Source organism: Perca fluviatilis, chromosome 10 (assembly GCF_010015445.1).
Source record: "Perca fluviatilis chromosome 10, GENO_Pfluv_1.0, whole genome shotgun sequence".
NCBI classification, from domain to species: domain Eukaryota; kingdom Metazoa; phylum Chordata; class Actinopteri; order Perciformes; family Percidae; genus Perca; species Perca fluviatilis.
The window spans coordinates 25,051,042-25,071,678 of NC_053121.1; positions in this window are offsets into that span (position 1 = coordinate 25,051,042).

Genomic DNA, 20,637 nt, shown 5'->3' on the forward strand with positions numbered 1-20,637 from the left:
AACTTCAACTGGTCGACATTTTCGATGTTATCACATGGTCTGCATTGCCAGATGGAATTTGCTCAGTTGTCATGGAGATTAATCTGTTGACATGTGAGCTCAGTCTGATACAATGTCATAACAGTTAAGCAAGGTTGCTTAACCCAACAACTGGGGTTAAAACCTGTGTAAAAAGCCAGTAATTGGACTTTAAGTTAGGATTGTTACTATACCTAAAGTCAAGAATGTTGTTCAAAGCTTTGAGCAGTGCAAACTAAATTCCTTTTACCTCCATTGCAATAGGTTGATGCCAGAAGTCTTAGAAACAAATATCTGAAAACCTCAGCAGATCAAACAAAAACTAGTCAGCAGGAACATTAGTTTTTTGTGATTTGGCTGAACTAACTCTAAAATACAGCACAAACAATTGAAAGTATTCCTATGAAGTTCTCTGATTAATGAATAGATATTGTACACACAGTGTGGGCACAATGACTCACATTATGAAATGAGTGATCATTCAAAACCCCCTTACTTCAATTTTGGTGTAAAACACACACACACAAAAACACAAAACAAAGCATGTATGATTATTAACAACCCCATTTTTTCAAATTTAAATTAGTCCCAATTTCATCACCAGCAAAAATAATTTAATTCCACAAATGTTTTTTAATACTTTTTTTTATATTTCTTGCAAAACTCAAAATTAAAAAATGCTAAATGCCTCTTAAATTAGTTTCCATGCACATACTAACACCTCTGACCTAGACGGGGTAAACGGAGTGTAAGATGACTTCTCATACAGGTGACTCATATTCATAGCTGCCGCTTTCACTTCCCAGTTGGGGTTTGAACCTTTTCAGACTCGCTCAAAGTGCAAAATGTCAGAATACCCCAGTGGCATTTTCAATTTTTTATTTTCCTCGGGACCTTGGCTGGAGTCCCTGCAGTGTCTTATATCTCTCGCCTCCCCAGTTTCCATGTAAACTGTCACGCCACCGGTGACGCTGTCCCCACCTGAAAACCATCTCTGCTCAGACCACCAAAGGTGCCCTTGACTCAAAAATGTTGATCCCTCTACACAAAACATCAGGAGAGTATCGAGTCAAGAGTAATTTTTTGTAGGAATCTTCTCTGCCTCTGTGGCAGGAAATCAGTGTCCCCTTTTCCACAGGTGGCCTCACATCTGGAAGCTCCAGCTGCAGGAGAGCGTGGATCCGGAAGGGCAGATGGATGGATGCACTGTGGCTGGTGGAAGTCCTTATTACCCGTCCACATCCTTCTAGAGGAGCTCGCCTATTGAGGCCATTAATCCTTGGCTGCTTCAGGGGTCATATGTCACTTCTAGTCCATCACTCCCTTGTCTGCAACACCATCTCTCTCTCTCTCTTTCTCTCTTACACACATGCTTGCACACTTGCATGCACGCTCACACGCACGCATGCACACACACACACACACACACACACACACACACACACACACACACACACACACACACACACACACACACACACACACACACACACACACACACACACACACACACACACACACACACACACACACACACAGTCTGCCAGACAGGCCCAGAGAGACAGATTTGTTGTGATGGGTCTGAGTTAGCCATGCGTGAGGAACCAATAGGATGTTTTCATCACTAGGAGAGGTGCACTGTCAACAGACAGAGTGGTAACCTCAACAGGTCAGTCAATCTCATCTGCTATACCTGCAGTGTCTTCTCAAATCAGGCATAGAATATGTTATAAACCCTGGAGATGTCTGCAGAAAAGTATATTCTCATGCACCAACAATTTCCTTTTTAAGTTGCAGACATTCAGGAAAATCTCAATTTACTTTACTACTTTAACCTCATAAAAGTAAGGATGCTCTTCCTTACTTATCATTCCCACGGGGGGAAAAAAAAACATGGGAATCGTAGACATCACTGCAACACAAAAGGTAAACATCAGTTTGAACCTTTTAAGGAGAGTGAAAGATATACCGTAAGAAGACAAAAGATTCATCAAAGTGTCACCCAAATCATGTGGGAGTGAAAAACTACAGCTCTGGTATTGTGCAAAGTGCGGATGGGAACCGAGCAAAGATAAGGGAGCAAGAATCCAGTCCAAACAGGAGAAAGTATGTCATACTTCCCACAAATAGCTCAGACTTGCTGCCATTCTCTGAGATAGCATTGCTTAAATGAAACTGACGTACATGCCAATGACAGTGAAAGGTACAGTTTGGTCTACATGTGCTTGTTATTATAGAATCGGCCTATTTACAGCAAGTTGCAGACAATTTATATATATATATATATACATACATTTTTTTGGATTATAAGATTGGAATTGACAGTTGGCTAAATCCCTCCCCCAAACAGTAATTCTCCAAATATAGTTTAAGCTTAGCAACTGAAACTACGCACATCTTGGATTTCTCCACAAGTTGAACAGTGTGCATGGGGCTGTAAAATTACTAAAAACACAAAAAAAGGATTAAAACGTGATTATCTGCTTTGACGTAAGCGACACACGTTAGCATGTCTGGCTAAATAGCTTACTAACTACAGTAGTACCTAACCCAACTTTGCTTCCAAGGCCAATGATCATTCAGTTAGCTAACTACATTATTTTGGGGGGTTACAGGTTACAACTGGTACATCCACTGTGTGGAAGCCTGTCCTGGATGTTATCAAAGAACAGGGAAACATTAGCGGATCTCTTCCACTTGTTATTGGATTTGGGAAAGTTTATGCTCAAGCAACCCCAGCCAATACAAGAACAATGCTCTTCCTTTATTTCCATGTCTTCTACATTGATCATCAACTGATGTGGATCATACCTGTCAAGTATCCCGTTTTGGCCGGGAAAGTCCCGTATTTTACCCTTCTTTCCCGCCGTCCTCCCGTATTAGTATTTTCCCGTAAATGTCCCGTATTTTAACCTGCGTTATTAAAAAATAATAATACCCCGGACCCGAGCGGAGTAAAAAAAAGAAAAAAATTCCCAATCTGAGCTCTGTTACTTGCCTCGCGATAACTGCCACCTGCAGTAGCCTACTATAGGTACTGTAGGTGGCAGTTGTCGCGAGGTTAGTGTGTGACGTCAGATGATGAGTGACAACGCGGGGGAAAAAAAGAAGAAAAAAAACAGAGACGGATGATGGACGCTACGACAGAGACGGTGCGCTGCCAAAACTTATGAAGGCTTTACTATGTATTCCCCCATAGCAATGCAAGTTCAGAAAGGGTTTTTAGCATGGTACGAAAGATTGTTACATAGAATAGGATGACGTTAGACAACAGAACTGTCTGCGCTCTACTCTCATGTAAAATTAACCACTTTGGCCCCGCCCACTAATACACTCCTTCCAAAACAGTCTTATGCAAAGTCTGCAACAAATTTGTACAATAACTCACTAAAGAAAAGTTATGTGAAATTAAAAGAAAAACTGTAAAAGAAAAGCAATATGAAATGAAAAGAATGTGTGGAATGAAAATAAAATGTAAATGTAAAGACAAGCAATGTTATAAATTGTAAATGTTTTCAGCATTCTGCATCAAGTGGTGATTTTAGCTTTCTTGTACACCTGTCTTAAAATGTAAGGGATACTGGAGCTTGGTTGGGGTGGTGGGACTGCTCGAGGTGGGCACCGGAAAATTTCCCTTATTTTCAAATCCAAAACTTGACAGGTATGATGTGGATACTGTTTTTTTTTTTGCCTGGTACATGCAGCTTTAGCCTCAATCTTTTAGCCGTTTTCACATTTAAGGCCCTTTTACATTTTCCTTTTTAAAATGAGGCATCTGTAGCATTAAAAAGTCAACCAGAGACAACACCGTTGCAATTTCAGCCAACAAAATCAACGTTTGCCAGGTGGCTTTTCTACCTCTGTCTGAAACCAAGGACTCATTGTTTCAGGAGAATTTCGAGAATTAAATCTGTCACCGTTATCACTGTAAACATAGCATATACAGTATACTGTGAGAACAAAAAGCTTGACAGGCAGGGCTCAACAAACAGTCAACTACTGTACAACGGCAGCAAAATTATATTTTGTGCATATTACCAGATTTATTAGACAAATAGAAGTATCCCAAAGACCACAACAAAATGGCAATCCTCAGCTAAGCTCCACAAAGTGACTATTAGCATTTCATTTTTAAGGCTACAGCCATGTTGTTAATTACACCATTATAGTACAAAAATAGAAAACACATTGAGCTACAATTAAAAAACTTGTTGTCAATTTTTAACCAGTTACTGAACAGTGCACATCAGCTCTCCAGCAGCAGAAACAATCTGTTCCTGGGAGGTTTGAAAGCCCAGGACACAGCAAAGTAGTGATGAGTGAACCAGCTGTCCTTTCTGCCTTTTAAGCCCCATGTGGAAGTGCACACACGCACAGCTACCATCTCATCTGCCTTTCTGCTTCCCTGATCTCTCACTTGTTTAATGTGTGTCTGCTTGGAGGGAACAAAGCAATCCTACTTCAATGTCAAACGTGGCACATCCACTCTTATCCATCTCCCCTCCCGAGTGTACAAGCTCTTGTCTTGGGAAACACAACATCACGTCAAAACAGTAGAAGAACAGAAATAAGTTCCCTTGAAAGTGCTCAGTGACAGAAAAAAAAGAAGGTTTTTCTACTTTCTTTCACAACAGGCAGCTGCTCTAGGCCTGTGAACCTAGAGATAATTTGTTTTGTTTGCAGGAGCTGAATCATTTTTTTCATCAGATTTTTCCTCACAACTGTTGTTTAATGCCTCACTACAACACTGTGACTCCTACATGTTGCAAAAATATAAAGTGTTTCAAATACAAGAAGTATTATCTCACCAACACTCACTTTTGGCCCTGCACCACACCATGCACTCATCTGCACGTACTCTATGAGTGAAATCTTACACTGACCTCCTGCTGTTATTATTACTGCAGGCAGCACAATAGAATTCTTCTCACTGTTTGTAGAAGAAGATAAAAAATATATAATGAAACTATAGCTAATGTGCATTTGTGAAAACAGTATTTAAGCTTCAAGCTGCTGGGTGGGGGTTTTCAACGGCATTATCTTTCCTTAGCATGACATCTAAGAGACAATGTCCATAGTATGAATAAACACTGATTCAAGAAGACAAGACTGATTTGAATAGGACGAAATTGGTTAAGGTTTGGTTAAGTTTAGTCACAAAAACAACGTGGGTAGTGTTAGCGAAAGATCATGGTTTGGGTTTAAATAACTACTTGGTTAGGGGACCTTCATCGTCATGGTTACAATAATAACCACTTGTTTAAGGTTTGAAAACTATTGCTGTCATGGTTAAAAGACTGGAAAGTGGAAGCTGGTTGGCTAAGCTTGCTAACATTAGCACTGATTCCCATTAGACCTTATTTTTTGCTCATGTTACAGTATTTTAACATCTGCTGAGTAGTCGGCAGCTGTTGCACAGTCAGTGCTTTTATGTCCCACATTATACAGTATAAAGGACGGGGTCTACTGTAGCTGGCTACTCAAATCACAGATGGGACGAAGCAACAGCTAATTCACAATGTCAGCTCCTCAGCAGGTTAGCTGCCTGTGTGGCCACTGGAACCAAAATGATGTTACTAGAGATGTAATGATTAGTTAATTTATCGATTAACTAAAGAAATGTTTATATTTCGTCATATTTTGATAAGCGATTCATCGTTTACAGTAAGTAATATTTCAAGCAAAAATGGCAAACTTTACCTTGTCCTTGTGTGATAGTTAACTGAATATATACTTTTTAGGCTGCTGGTTGGAGAAAAGAAGACATTTTAAGACATTTCAGTTTAGGTTTTTCCATGACTTTCTGACATTTTATAGACCAAATAATTCATCAATCAATTTAGAAAATAATCAGGCTTATTAATTGATACAATTAAATTGACACAGTATTTCTGAAAACTCTTGGTCAAATTCGAAAATGTCTAAGCAAACGGTTGACTTTAATGCCACTGCTGTTACTCAACAAACTCCCATTCATGTGCTTTCCGGAAAAAAAGCCATCTATTTTTGTTAGATGTGATTTTTTCCCCCTCTCCATGTGGTTTGGTTATACTGTAGTTAAAGATTCTGTTCAGGAAATTCAGTCCGAACATTAATGCAGGTCATAAATCAGCTGCTCACTGCTGGATTATCGAAGAACATCCTATGAAGCAGGCGTTTGGAGTGTGTCCAATTTATGAACAAAGAGCGGCCTATCTCTCCCTCTGCTCAGGCAATGCACTTGTTAAACTCTGCTTGACGTCTTTTTTGGCTTCCTGTAGGCCAGTATCGCACTGCAACCAAAAACCTTCGTCTTGCCTTTTAAATGCTTTTTCTGCCCCCTTCTCTCTCTCTCGCTCTCTCTCTCTCTCTCTCTCTTTTAATTTGCTGGTCACAGTTAGAAGCCAGCCAAGTGGGACTTGGTCAGTAATTGGAGTCTCTGCAGTGACTGCCTACATCATAGCTCCAAACGATGCACTGGGGAGGCTTCCTAGGGAAAACTCCATAAGCTCTTCACACTTAAGTGTAGTCATCATCAGGATTTTTCCACTAAAGTGAACAGTACACTACTTCTTGGCAACGCGTTCAAATAGGCAGTAAGAAAATACTACCATTGTTCCCTTTTTGGTGTATTTCTTTCATCTCACCTCTATTTTAAAGCATCGTTCATTCATTTCCCACGACACGGCTTTGTTGTTTAAACTGGGTCAAGGTCTTTTCCATTCAAAACATTATCTTTTCCCAGTCTATCAGCAGTCACAGACATTCAAAGTACATCAAAGCATAGAGCACAATTATTTACACCATAAAACACATTCCTGCTGTTCTATTTTAATTCCACTTCAACCTTTCTGGTAATAACAAGGGAGTTATGATTATAATAAACTTGCCTTAGAGAAATACAATTTTGTATTGATCATGTTTATGTCAGCACAGGATGGAGTTGTATGATCCTATGAGTGGTGGACGAGGTACATATCTTGTGAATATACACTTAAGGAGATATGGCTTCTCAAGTCGCGAAAACAAGACCTGATTTCCCACAGTGGAGGTACTCTTCTTTAGTGACTCGGATTGGACTCGGACTCGAACATTGGGGACTCAAGATATGACTCGGACTCAACAGTTGGTGACTTGACTTCAACACTGGCGCACGCGCTTGGGCACTAACCCTTTTCCTGCTAGCTCACTATGTTCTCCAATCACATACATGCTTTGAGACATCTAAAACATGTGAAGTGTTATTCGAGAGGAGCAAGCAACACAAGACAAGTAAAGCTAGCAGCTAATGCTAATTATAACTGGGCCGATCTCCTCCCGGTTACTGAAGCAATGTACTGTTTTATTTACAAGGACATGGCCAATACAGTGTTGTTGAAAATACTCGAATCAGTGAGAGCACTTTCCACCTCTGCTAACCAATTTCCAGAAAGAAACCCTGAAGGGACATGCCTGAAAAACTCAAAGTATGAGGATGTTGTTGACAACTCCACATTACGAACTAAACCTAAATTAAAAATGACAGAACAAATTAGTTAAATATCCTGTTGGTTTTGGTGGTAACAGTCTATGTTTGATATTAAGTCTGGAATGTATTACAGGCTGAACTTGAACACATTGACTGCATATTTGTCTGACATCCTCTGCTGTGACAGAGATATTGACTGAGCTGCACTTGAGTAATAAAAGGCATTAAACAGTGGTGCCCCCGACCACTTTAAAGATTATGTGCTTACTTCAGAGCCCACAGTGCACCAAAGTAAGAGCATAAACAAAGTGTTAATTGCAAAAAAATGGATTCACTGCCAAGTCAGCGGTATGGCAGCATTGCTGCTGCTTCACAAAGGTCTAAGCCCCTCTGGCTGACAGAAAACAGTCTGCAGATTCCGTGTGAAGGAAAAAAAGCAATCAGATCAATCTGTCCAAACATTTATCCATAACTTCACCTCTGCAGAGGAAAAAGAACCCAGAAAAAAAAAACTTGGGGGGGGGAAATTCAGTTTGTTAAAATTTTAAAGTTTTTTTTTTTTTTTTTAAAAAAAATTTTTTTGGGTTTTTTAAGATGCTGCTTCTGGAGCTCATACAGTATGACAACCAGACCACACCACGAATCATGGCTGGTTGCGATCATTTCCTGATTAAGAGCCCCAAGAATTCAGACCCCTCTCACACCTGGTAAAGCACGCTGAGAGTCCTGACACGCAGGCACTTGGGTAACATTGTGATGAATGGGTAAGTGATGAAACACAGAGCCTCCCAACAAACAGTGCTGCCGTCCCTCAGGAGGACAGAACATATTACATTCACAGCTTCCGGCCTTGGATAGATGTCAACATGATGTAGCAAAACTGCAGAGAGCGCTCGATTAAGTCTTGTTTGCTTCACCAGTGCTGACAGTTTCATGTTCGTTATTAAGCAAGGGAAGTTAAATATGGTATTAAAACCTCCTGCAAGAGGGAAAGAACTGAGCTGCTGAAATTCAAGAAGCTTTTTCCATCTAAATAACAAAACTCCCTGTCTGTATTCATTGGAGGGAAGGAAGCAGATGAGGTGATTGGCTGCTGAAAGACCCATGTTGCCTAATTATAACAGGAAGAGTGATGACTCGGCTCATCCTCAGAGTTATCTTTTGCTGGGCATCTCACTACGCTGTGACTCAGCTCTCTATTTCTTCCTCTAGATAGTGAGCTCAGGCTTCCTGACACACAATTCCTGGCATGTTCAACATAGTGTCACCTCTACAACGCAAGGCCGCCCACCCCATATCATCAAGACACTGTGGACCACAACTTCTTATGACACAGCAATGATGATGCAACACTGGGAGTAATGCGGCCTAAGAGTATAAACAATACATTTGGCTGTGGAATGACAGATGACACCCCTCAGCTGAAGATTTAGTGCTCTGTAATTGAATCTTAGCCTGCGCAGGAAGTGGTGGGCGATTTTTGAGGTGTAAAAAGAATGTTGCTTGTACAAAATGTCCATAATTCACAGGCTATTTAAGGGCTGCTCTTTGTGCACATAATGCTTAATGAGTTGGGGTGTATTTAAACAAGAGGGTCAACATTAATGCAGTCCACTGCTGTAGCATTGAACCGCGAAAACCTGACATTAATCCTGAGGGTAATGTGGCCCTTCCTGTGGCTAATGAAATCTGAAGCTTTTAAATGGCTGCACCTAATGACACACTCTGACAGTTTTTGAATTAAGCAGCCATGACTGCTAGGACTGGACTAAATAGCACACAGATGGCCCTCACCAAAGTTTTGTCCACCCACCCCCATCGTTGTTTGCCCTTGGGCTGTTGCATGCGATGCCGTACCTGCTTGAGCATTAAAGCACTAGAAGATTTTGAATTAGGCAACAGGAGCCTCTACTTAGCTTTTATCAACAGTAATATATGTGAGTTGAAAATGTAATGTTATTTCTGGATCATTTTAGGAAGCATGTTCTATGATCACCCAAACACAATATATCCTGGCGGCCTAACAAACATGTTAAATTAATTTTCTTCCTTTAGCAAAGACATTTTCTTTTGATTGTTTACAACTTGTTTTCTTTCTAGCAGTATTTTTCTTCCCTGCACTTCCTGACGCAGGTCAGTGAAATAGAGTGAAACTGTTGTCAGGAATGTGTGTCATGTTCCCTCAGTCATGCATGTGCGTCCTCATGCATATGTGCACAGGATACAAACAAAATAGGGACCCGCTCATTAAAACATTGCTCCATAGCACTACTAGTGGTTGAAAGATTCACATGGTACCTTTAACTTGTACATAAACTGGTAAACAGGTGAAACTAAAACACATGTTGAATGTACTGCATTTCCTTCCTCATCATAACATTTGTATTGTGTGTATTGTTTTAATATTTTGAGACCAACATTGCTTTAATACAAGTCTTCTTCTTCTTCCACGCCTTTTGTTGGCACATTGCTACCTTTCCTGAAACAATACTGCAACCAGCTGTCAATCCATGAAATAGCTCGGAATTGAGGGATGTTATATAGTCCCCCTCTGTGAAATGGCCAGTCTTGGAGTTAAATGAAAGTTTTACTTTTCATTTACCTTATAAAAACATTAGCTAACTCTGCTCTGGATCATGTTGACAAATGGATTACAGAAGTTGGAAACAGGTCTAAAAATATAGCACCCATTCCAGCCAGTGAAAAGCTGCTCACCAAGCACATGTTTAAAAAAAAACTGCATAATACAAAAGCATAAGAGTTGACTGTTTGCAGTTTAAATTGTAAACAGTGTCAACAAATGTCTCCTTTATAATGGTGGTCTATAATAGGGAAATGCTTTTTGGCCACCAAATTTTGTTTTGTTTTACCTTCCTTTTCTTTTTCTTTTTCATGTGTCATGGCTTGCATGCACTACAAATTTGCATTACTGCCCTCTGCAACTAGCAGGAAAGTTGATCACATATATACATATATATATATATGTATATATATATATATTATATATATATATATATATATATATATATATATATAACTCCCAGTCTTCCACACAAAATACCAGAAAAGAGGGATCATATTTCATGATTTCTCTTCTCAGCAAGCTTTCATGTCTGAATGTATTGAAGAAAATATTGGACATGTCACACAGTAAAGAAAATATACAGTACATACCCTACATGTAATCTAATACAGAATATATTACATCTCCTGCTATTTGGTTGATTTGCTCCTCACTGATTTTTGCCAAAGTGGACACTCTTGACTCCAGTTGAAGAGGCAAGAGAAGTACTGTATCAGACATTTTCCAAAGATCTACAGTGTTGACGTTATCATGAAATAACCGATGAAAGATGTGAGTTTTATCATTAAATACGTGAAAGATTTTAGGTACTATATTTTAATAACAACAGCACGTGTTTCTGTCGTGTCAACAAATGATTGTTTTGCATGTTTTGTGATGCCAGGCAATCAGCCTTCTTCAACAGACAGATTAAATCCAGCCAGACTTCTCTGAGGACAGTTGAGCTTGTCACAGCTGGGCGCAAACATGAAATTTGAAACCACATAATTGCTGATTTGATTGCTCCAAATATGTGATGCGTGCAATCTTCCCTAGCCAAATAAATCAATTAATTTACAAACTGCCAACGACAGAGAGAGCGGTCTCTCTTGGACTTCATCTGAAGCAGCGCCACAGTAAATAAACATCTGCAGAAAACAGCCCAGACCCATTTCTTTCATGTGCAACAAACAAACCATTCCAGCAACCCACAGAGGCACACTGCAAATGCTGCCAGGGGAGACAGTGTAAAAATGACTTTGTATGGGTTGAAAACCCGTCGCAAAACCAGAACATTTTGCTTATTTTACACACTTGAATTATATCGGACAGGGAGTTGATGCATTTTAGTCTTTATTCAAAGCAGCTTCTCTTAAATATTAATTTTTACTGATTAGAAATTTCTCAAAACTAGGGGTAAAATGTTGACTATTCATGCACAGTTTCACAAACATCACCAAAAGTTAGAGAAACAAGGTATTCAAACAACAGCATCACTTTCTTTGCACTGTGTGCTTCAAAGTGACACCTAACATAAAGCATACCAGTCTTATCTGAGCTGAAGAGCCTCCCACAGCGCAGAGCAGGCTCAGTGTCCAGATAATGAGCAAGCACAGAGGGGCCTGACCACTCATTTGATCAAAACACATCTGGATAAGCAGGGCAAAACGCCTGCTCTTAATTAAACCTGTTGGAGTGGTGATCAGCTGCCATGTTGGACATTTGGCTCACTGAGCATCATGCGCTGTTTTCCCAGGGTAACTCAGTCACCTCGACATCTCCACTGGAGAGCTCTGATGGTTCAGGCTGTCAGAAAGCTTCGGTGCTGGTGCTGAAATCCAGACATGCAGATACTGAACCACTCAGCCACAAACAGTGCTCCAAAAAAAATGAGTTACAGAATGAGGGCAAACACAAGTGGGATCGTATCGCAATTATTCCAATCATTTTAACATCAGAATTGGTTGCTGGTATGTTTGTCTTTTAAAAAGAGAAATGTTGACAGATTGTTTACTTAATGTACAACACATTTCAAAAGCAAGATCTAGTGTTGCAGTATGGCAGTTTCTCATGGAACGTGAACAATATTTCAATAGAAAACAGATTATGTGAAGTTGGTAAGAAACAGCTGGGACACAGGTGGTGGAAAAGTGATGTACTGTAACTGACGGTGTACTTGTTTGGTGACTTGTCCTAAACTCTAGTGAGCTGGGTTTATTTCCCAGCTACGAGAAATCCTCCGGTGAGTGAAGGTTTAATCTGCACAAGTTTTAACCCTATACCAAGGCTTTTCCAACCACTCAACCAAACCCTTAACAATTTGTGTTGAACATACTGTATAGAACATAAAAAAAATGTATACAAGTTGTGTAATTGCAAATTTCCATTTCATGTTACCATGGTCATAGCATAGTTTTTCACTAAAATGACTATACAACTTTGGAAGATACCCATTCAATTTAAATAAAGTCTCAAATTAACTTTCAATAACCTTTGGAATATATATTTTTTCACATAACGAAGACTATGGATTTTGTCCCCCATCACTTACATTGGAAAGGCATTAAAAAGAGACCTCCCACTGGCCGGTATGAACAGGTCTGTAAAGGCATGCAAACTCTCATCTCCTGAACAAAAGTCAGACGTGCTACACACACCCATCCAAAACCGCAGCCTCAATACCAATAATTTCCACCGCATTGGCACAGAACGTTGGCATTGGACGTAAATTGTGTGGTGCAGAAACAACCAATATGGACATAATTTCTAGGTATACCGGGCTGCCCAACCAGACTGCTGACCCAAATGTCTGTGAGCAGGGTGGTGAGGCAGGTGTCTTTGGTTTCATCTGTGAAGTTCGTAGTGTGCTTAAATGGTTTGATAGGAATGTTAAATGTATTCCAACAGTTGAAAGCTGAAGCAGGAGAAACGGATGCCAACATACAGTACAGCGAGATCCATAACACACTGCGGAGAAGTATGAATACCAGCCTGGTCACCAGTGTCACACTCATAACATCAAAGAGCTGAATGACCAAATTAGAAGTAGGAATACTTTTGAAGTGTGCTTCTAATGGGAGTGCACTGATTTCTAATCACCAAATATGACTTAACAACTTTAATGTGTTTTTGTTTTCTTAATACATTCCTAATGCCTTTTTTTCTGTACTTACTACTTATCAAACTTTTCCTTATAAAATGTTAATTTGAAGCAGTTTGGCGTTTGGACGGAAACACTTTTTGGTGCAAACGCACATGTTTTGCACCGTTCTGGCCAATCGTCCAAACGAATCCTGTAAACGCACTGCCTGAAGTCGCACTTTTTTTAAACCTGGTACCAGGGTGAAAAGATTTGAAAACGCCGCCGTCGCGAAGCCGCATACTTGCGTATCGATGATGTCATCACCACACCCCTCAACCTCTAGCCTTCGACCTCTTACCCCGCAACGACGTCTCATAACAACAACAACACCAACATAAACATGCATCCGTCCTAATCATGGCTGTATTATGAGAACGGGTCCTAATGCCCACAACCACACGGCACTGTAGCGAAGGTAGCATATAGCTAGCTAGCTTGTGTTTAGTTTCATCTTATACTGTCTGTTTGTATACAGCGCGCAAGCATTTCTCTGTTTTTGGTGAATTTCTGTAGCAGAAACAGCACCACCTATAGGCCTGGCATATGAAGTAGTTGAGTCATTTACAAATGGATCCGTTTGGACGCTAATTTTCTTGGAACGATGCCAGGGAAGATGTGGGGGAAAAAAATCGTTTTGGTACGTGTGGACGTGGCCTAAAGCTGGTCGAATCTGTGGGGAAACTACAGCCACAAAACACTTTTGTATAATTATTTTCAAAGGTCCCCTGAAGCAACTGAATCAAAGTCAGTGATTTAATTTTTTTTAGTTTCTGCTTTTTAGCTAGAAGCATTTTTAGACTTTATTTTAGATGTCTTCCCCTCTTCTCAAAATAAAGCATCAACAAATGTTTTAGTGATTTGTCACAGTGAAAATGTGTTAATTGTATGTAGCTACGTGTCGACATCACAGCACTAAAAGGCTTGGCTGTGGTGTGAAAGACTCCGGCCTCACAGTGTTGATATGCTAGAGTGGCTGTGTGTGTACATGTGTTTTGTGGGTTGGTGGGAAGAGTTTATACTGAGGCATTCGCCATTTGTTGAGCTGTGTCAGATCTAATGCCAGAAAAACAATGTCTGGCAGTTAGTGAAACCAAATAGCAGGAACTGTTCAATTGACCCCAAACATAAGCCGAAGAGTTAAGAGAGAAAGAGTTAGGAAAACGTTATCCTTCTTCTTTAATGGAACACACGTCTGTTTTAGATTTATGGCTGTGTGCATTCACAGATAAAAATGATGTGAAATACAATTCCTAACACCAAACGTCTAGTTGCTACGTAACTGAGAGAGGTCAGGCGTTCCCTGTGAGGAGACGTCCATTCATCAAGTGCTGCCAACATGCCAAAAGTACAAAGGACAGCATATCCTTCGCTGACTGCATTTCCATTTTTGATTGTCTTTCTTGTCTCTTTTCTTCTTTCAAATGCTTCACAGTCGTATTTAACTTCTTTAAAATGGTCACAGCACAAAGGAACAACCATATTTCTTTTTCTGAATGGCAAGTAGACTTTAATGGCGGAAAAGCATCTCTTACTCTTTAACTTTTCCAATCTATTTTTCGATGCCACCAATAAATATCGTGTCCTACCATTTTTCAAGTAAGCAAACCACATAGTAGAGAAAATAATAATATGAGCTTTCACTCGACTGTCAGGTGCTTTCTGTCTGCATTTCATTGCGGTACATATGCCGGTTTTAATGGGTCTTAAAGCTCATGTCGAGAAATGCCCTTTATCTACCCCAACCGAGGCAGGTGGGGACTGGGGTGGCTCACATAAAACAGAAACAAATTATGCTCAGGGTTCTTCAAGTTCCAAGTCCACCATAAAACATAATGTGTCATTAATGAAGTTGCCTTTTCTTGCCCTTTTCCTCTTTTTGTTCATAACAATAGCAGCTGGGGAAATAGTCACCAGATCTGCTTAAACTTTATAGTCTGTGCGAGCATGAATAATTTACCTCAATTGCACATATCGGAAAAATAAAAAAGGGGAATTTTAAAATAAAGGGTTTTTCTTCTCGGAAAGAACAAAGAGAATTCATAATGGGGGAAGGTGACAAGACATGAAAGAGAGATTTTACAGATAGATAAGACACAAAAGAACAGTGACTTCAAAACACTGAGTTTCCCCTTTTTGTTCTTTAAGTAACCCTCACTTTCCTTTAGTTGCTTACGTTCAACTGAAAAAGTCAGTCGTAAAAAGAAAAGTTGTTTTTCCTCCATTTATTTGCAGTGACATTTCAAAGTCTTCCAGCCTTAAGAAGCAGTACACCATTACACTGCCTGTAAGTATGAAATCAATCACTGTAGGAACAAGAGACATGTGAGCTGTTTAATGTCCCACCATAATAATCACCATAATGTTTTAGACTATGTAATGATGTTTCATGCATTAATTAGATATTCCCTTGTCAATATGCTGCAGTCCTCTGCTCTAAGGATATCAGTGTTATTATTAAGATTAATTCTTTATCTGTGTATATGGGCGGCTGATTTTGTTTTGAAATGGGGGAGCAGACTTGGAAAGATACATAATTGGCAGGGGTATATGGGGGTCCTTCCCCTGAAAAGAAATTGTAGTTTAAAACAAATTTCCTGCCTTTCTACACCACCTAACCTCTTGGATTAGGTCCAGAAACAGCCACCTGCCCTACTCAACCTAATAACCGCTCCTGGAGTAGCCTACCCCTGTCCAAAATGTTTTTCATCCCAGCCAACCCTGCTCTAGCTGAGAAACAGCCTTGGCTAACCCTAACCCTGCTGTGGTGACCTCAGAGTGGCACTGATTTGAGCCAGTTGTGGTAAAGCAGGCCTGGATGGAAAATATGCTGGACAAGCGGCGCATGCTCTAATATAGCGTTGGGAAACACTGTTCTAGGTTAGTCTGTTGTTGTGTGGGGCGAGAGAGAGAGAGCAAAATAGCCTGAGATATTACCAGTAATTGGACGAAATCACTGAGGGGATGCCTAACGGCATGTTTCTTGGTGCAAAAATATGTGATTTTATTATTTCTTGTTTTTGTCAGTTGCCAAAAATTCTTCTTCGGAAAATTTACTTGCTCCATTGCTGAGGCCTGTATCTCCATTCGCTAATAGGTCAGCACTGCCAAGATGGCTTGCTATTGGTCGAATTTGCAAGTCAAAATTAAATTCACCAAAGTTCAACTCAGTGTGAAAAATGTCAACAGCTTCACTTCACACCGCTAGCCATCACTAACAATGGAGAGACCATTGGAATGAATTGATTTTGTGGCTAAACGCCAGATTTGAGGTCTGGTGATATTCTATATTTTCTTATAGTAAACAAATCTTATTAAAAGACTAAAACCAACAATTAATTGATCTTCTGTAAAGACTATTTCCTGTTTAGACAAAGACTGATATAGACCTCCATTGTCGTCCAAAAACTTAAGATAACACATCAATGAGCAACACAGTTGCATTTGGTTTCTTCATTACAATGACCATGGGCGCTGTTGTTTATTTTTGAATCAATCCCACATACACTGGCCTACTGCAGTAAATACTCACTAGTACACCAATGTGTATTGATCCGCCACTGAAAATAGTCCCCCAAAAATGCGCTATTTACTCATATTTGTGGAACATTTACTAAAACCACAGTGCAGAGCTGTGTGTTATGAATGTACTGAGCCTTCTGCAAAAAAAGTATATAATAGAGACCTTTTTTAAAAGATTTACTTCTTCAAGAAAATATATTTAATATTCTCGGGGGCTGAGAGCAAAGACAGCCAGCTATGGATGATGGACAGCTTCCGATCTAATGCACTGCTGGTTTTGGTCTTTTCACAAGATTTGTTGCCAATAACAAAATATATAATTTCCCCTGCCTTTCAAGAAGATCATATTTTCTCCACTAATATGCAAAGCTATGCAACACTGTGCTCCAAATTTAAATCAGATCAAGTTCTCTATAGGGGGAAGTTGTTGAGAGATTTGTTTTATTGTGTTCTAAGTAATGTGTCAACATACACACATAGAATAATCACGTGGAAAAATTAAACAGGTGCACAAATGAAAACATACTTCTATAGTAAAGGGGTTAAGAGTTCAGGTTCGTCTGTTACAGGTAAAGGAAATACCTTTTTATAACAAATGTTAACCTGTTTTTAAAAGTGCACTTCCCTTGTATTTTAAAACATCCCACAACTTGTATCAAGGCGGAAAAAAATTGTGAATTTAGTGAAAGATCTAGTGAGCTGGTTTCCGGCAGACATTGATCTTCAGCTCTTTCACTTCACAGCACAGACTCAGGCTTTGTGAGCTTTTAAACACACCTTGTGTCTGTTTTCAGAGTCTGTCTTCTCCCACAGACAACATTTCCTTATCTCTCATCTGTCAAGTCACATTTCTCTGTCTCTCTGTATGTCAGCCAGACCAAGCCGCGGCATGCTCAGCCCCTATCTCTTAAAAAAAAAAATGCATCCATAAGAAACAAATCAGCCATTTCCAAACTACATGCCACTGTTCAGACAGATTAAACTTCTGATAACTGCAACAATATTACAGGAGAAGAGAGCAGTTACCCAGTTTGGATACAACACCTCCTCCATTTAGCTTGTTTTGACTGTTGATTTCTGAGTTGAGTTACAATAAAGGAAGGGTGGATGATCGTCATATCTTCTGCATACTGAGAAAAAAAACACTCCTGAAGAATAGTGCACTCAGCGACCAGAAGATTGGTATTTTTAAGTGCATTGAAGCGTGTGAAATGCTGGCATGCCTCCACCAATTCCCCTCTATCTGTAGCACATACCAATCCACATCAACGAGTGCGGCAAAGTTAAAGGTGGGAAGTCAAACTTAAGAAAGTTTGAGTATTGAAGAGACGTTAAACACTATCAGTGGGACATAGAGCTCCGAGAGGGATGTCAGAAGCTGGGCTGGTATCACCTGCCACCTGGAGAAAAACCCTCATTAGATTTTCATTACTGATTAGATGGCGAAGAGTGCAGACGGATTCAAAAGACTTCCCTTATTTGTTGTTTTACAATATCTATGGAGAATCTGGGTTTGACAGGCTTATGAGGGTGCGAAGCGTGTTTTGTACATGGTCTTTGAGTCTGATCCTGCCCTTGCTGCAAACTAGACTGACAAATGTACGGTATAATACGAGACGGTTTCATGATAAACTACTCTGAGATATGAATAGATTTGTTTTTTAAACGCACATTCTGCAGGTGCAACATCACAGGATAAAAATCTGCCCCCTGTGCCTGAAAATCCTCTAAGATGGAAGTCACCTGACAGGGATATTATGATTAATAAAACCACCGGTGAAAAGAGCTCCATGGATATAAAATGTTGCCTTTTTATCTAGGCGGTTACAGTGAATTGTCATCTCACAACGCATCTTTCTCCGATCTGCGGGCCACTTTGTTTCCAAAGACTGATGAGCCATACTGGACTGATTATAGAGACAACTGTCTGAGAGTCACGCAACACCACAGCATACGGTCCCAGTGGATAATTTGTCTGGTCAATTCAGGGAAAGAGCAGCAGCGAAACTGATTTGGAAGCTCATGATGAAAAATGGAATTATTTCTTTTTGGTTATTTTGGATTTAAATGTACATGAATGAGGATGAATCTGTCAAAGTAGAAAGGAGAAGGGGTGGAAGACGAGAAGTTAATTTGTATTTATATATTTACTGTGTAAATTGCTTTCCTCTCTGGACTTGCAGATAAACTCCAGCTGGTGTTCAAATTTAGGGATAAGCAGACCTCCTGTCTGTCATAATTTCTTCCCAAAAAGAAAGCAACTTAATAATTCACTACATTATCTGCAATAAAAAAAAAGTGTTTTACAGAAACTGTTTAAGATAATTGTTAACTGCTGCTTTTCAGGGCAACAGCAGTTCTTTATAGTCTTTTAATGATTACTAGGAACTCTATTCATACAAGTATGAAATTACAGAAAATGTGTGTATGTGTGTGGTTGCTCTGAGGCGATATGACAGAATGAGAACCACAAGTTGGCAGAAAATTGCTGCCCTATCTTCCAGGGGGCTTTGGCGAGCTCAAAACATTCCTCAGCCGAATTTGCAGTGCTGCCGATAATGTCACAATTAAAGGCAGATAAGTTAATCCACCAAGCCTCTGATTCTTGACATTTCATGATACGAAGCACAGACCGCCTGAGGGGAGAATCACATTTGTTTAAAGCTTCAAAAGAGCAAACCACAGCTCACATTCTCTCATATCTTTAAAAAAAAAAAAATACAGCCTTTGAAAAGCCCTAATGAAGATGTCACACTCTCTTCTCTCATTGCTGATCTCTCTGGAGAAGCTAATTAGTAACCACGACCTGATCTCACATTGACATTCTGCATTCACTCAAGCTGCTGACTGTGACTCTTATCTTGATGGAGGTTTGATTTGCTTTCCAGTTTTATAAAGGTGCACTGTATCTGATGGAAGCCCTGGAAACGGAAGCGGACGCGGAAACGTAGAGTTCAATTTTGCACAACAACAACAACACGGGCGGCCTGCCACTGTTCATTCAATCATCAAAACAACAACACAAACAAACATCCGCACACTTTATTAGCATTTTCGGAAATCAGGAGCTTTATATATAAGCGGAAGATAAACAGGAAATACATTAATTGTGAACACAGTAAATAAAGCAACAAATCTTTTCTGAGATCAGGGGACTTATTTATCCACAGCTGAGAGGCCACCTGTTCACAGTTCCTGCAGTACTGTCTGACTAATCTTTGAAAAGAAAACTCAGAGGAAATGCAAAGATACCTTTTCAATCATCTGTGTTACACTTATCTGTGGAATGTTATTAAAAACTCAGGAATCAGGAAAAGTCGTCATCAGTGACCGAATCCAGACATACACCGCATTCCTTCATCAAACACTTCCTGTAAACAGCCAAGTGTTTCCTGTGTTGAGGCACATGTGGCTGTATTGATGCCCTCTGACTGTGTCATGTTGCCAGGTCTCGCTCCACATCCCTGGATGTAAGAAGGCAATCCTCCACTGGCTTACGCTCACGTCATGGCACAAAGTCCACCTATGCACTCTGAGGAAACACCATCTGTTACATTTTCATTGCAGGCTTTGCTTCAAGCTAAGACAATTAAAGCTAATAGAGTGCAAATGTTTGAGCCCGTATTGCCAACTTTACAATGTCTCACACATTCTAATCCATATACATAGGACAATTTAATGACTAGTAAATCCACAGCCATAAATTATTGTATCACGGGTAGCACCTGCTCAACACATTCTGGTTATTGGCCTCAGTTTCAGTTTAATGCCCACATTAACTGTTAATTTGAAATAACTCTGCAGGCAGTTATCCCACATTGCTTTGAAATTATCCTTGAATGTTGGATTAAATTGAATTCTGAATTACTCCTAACTACTAAGTGGGCTGGTAATGGCGCTATAATCCCCACTATCTCTTATTATGTACAATTGGAAAGAATCAGTCAT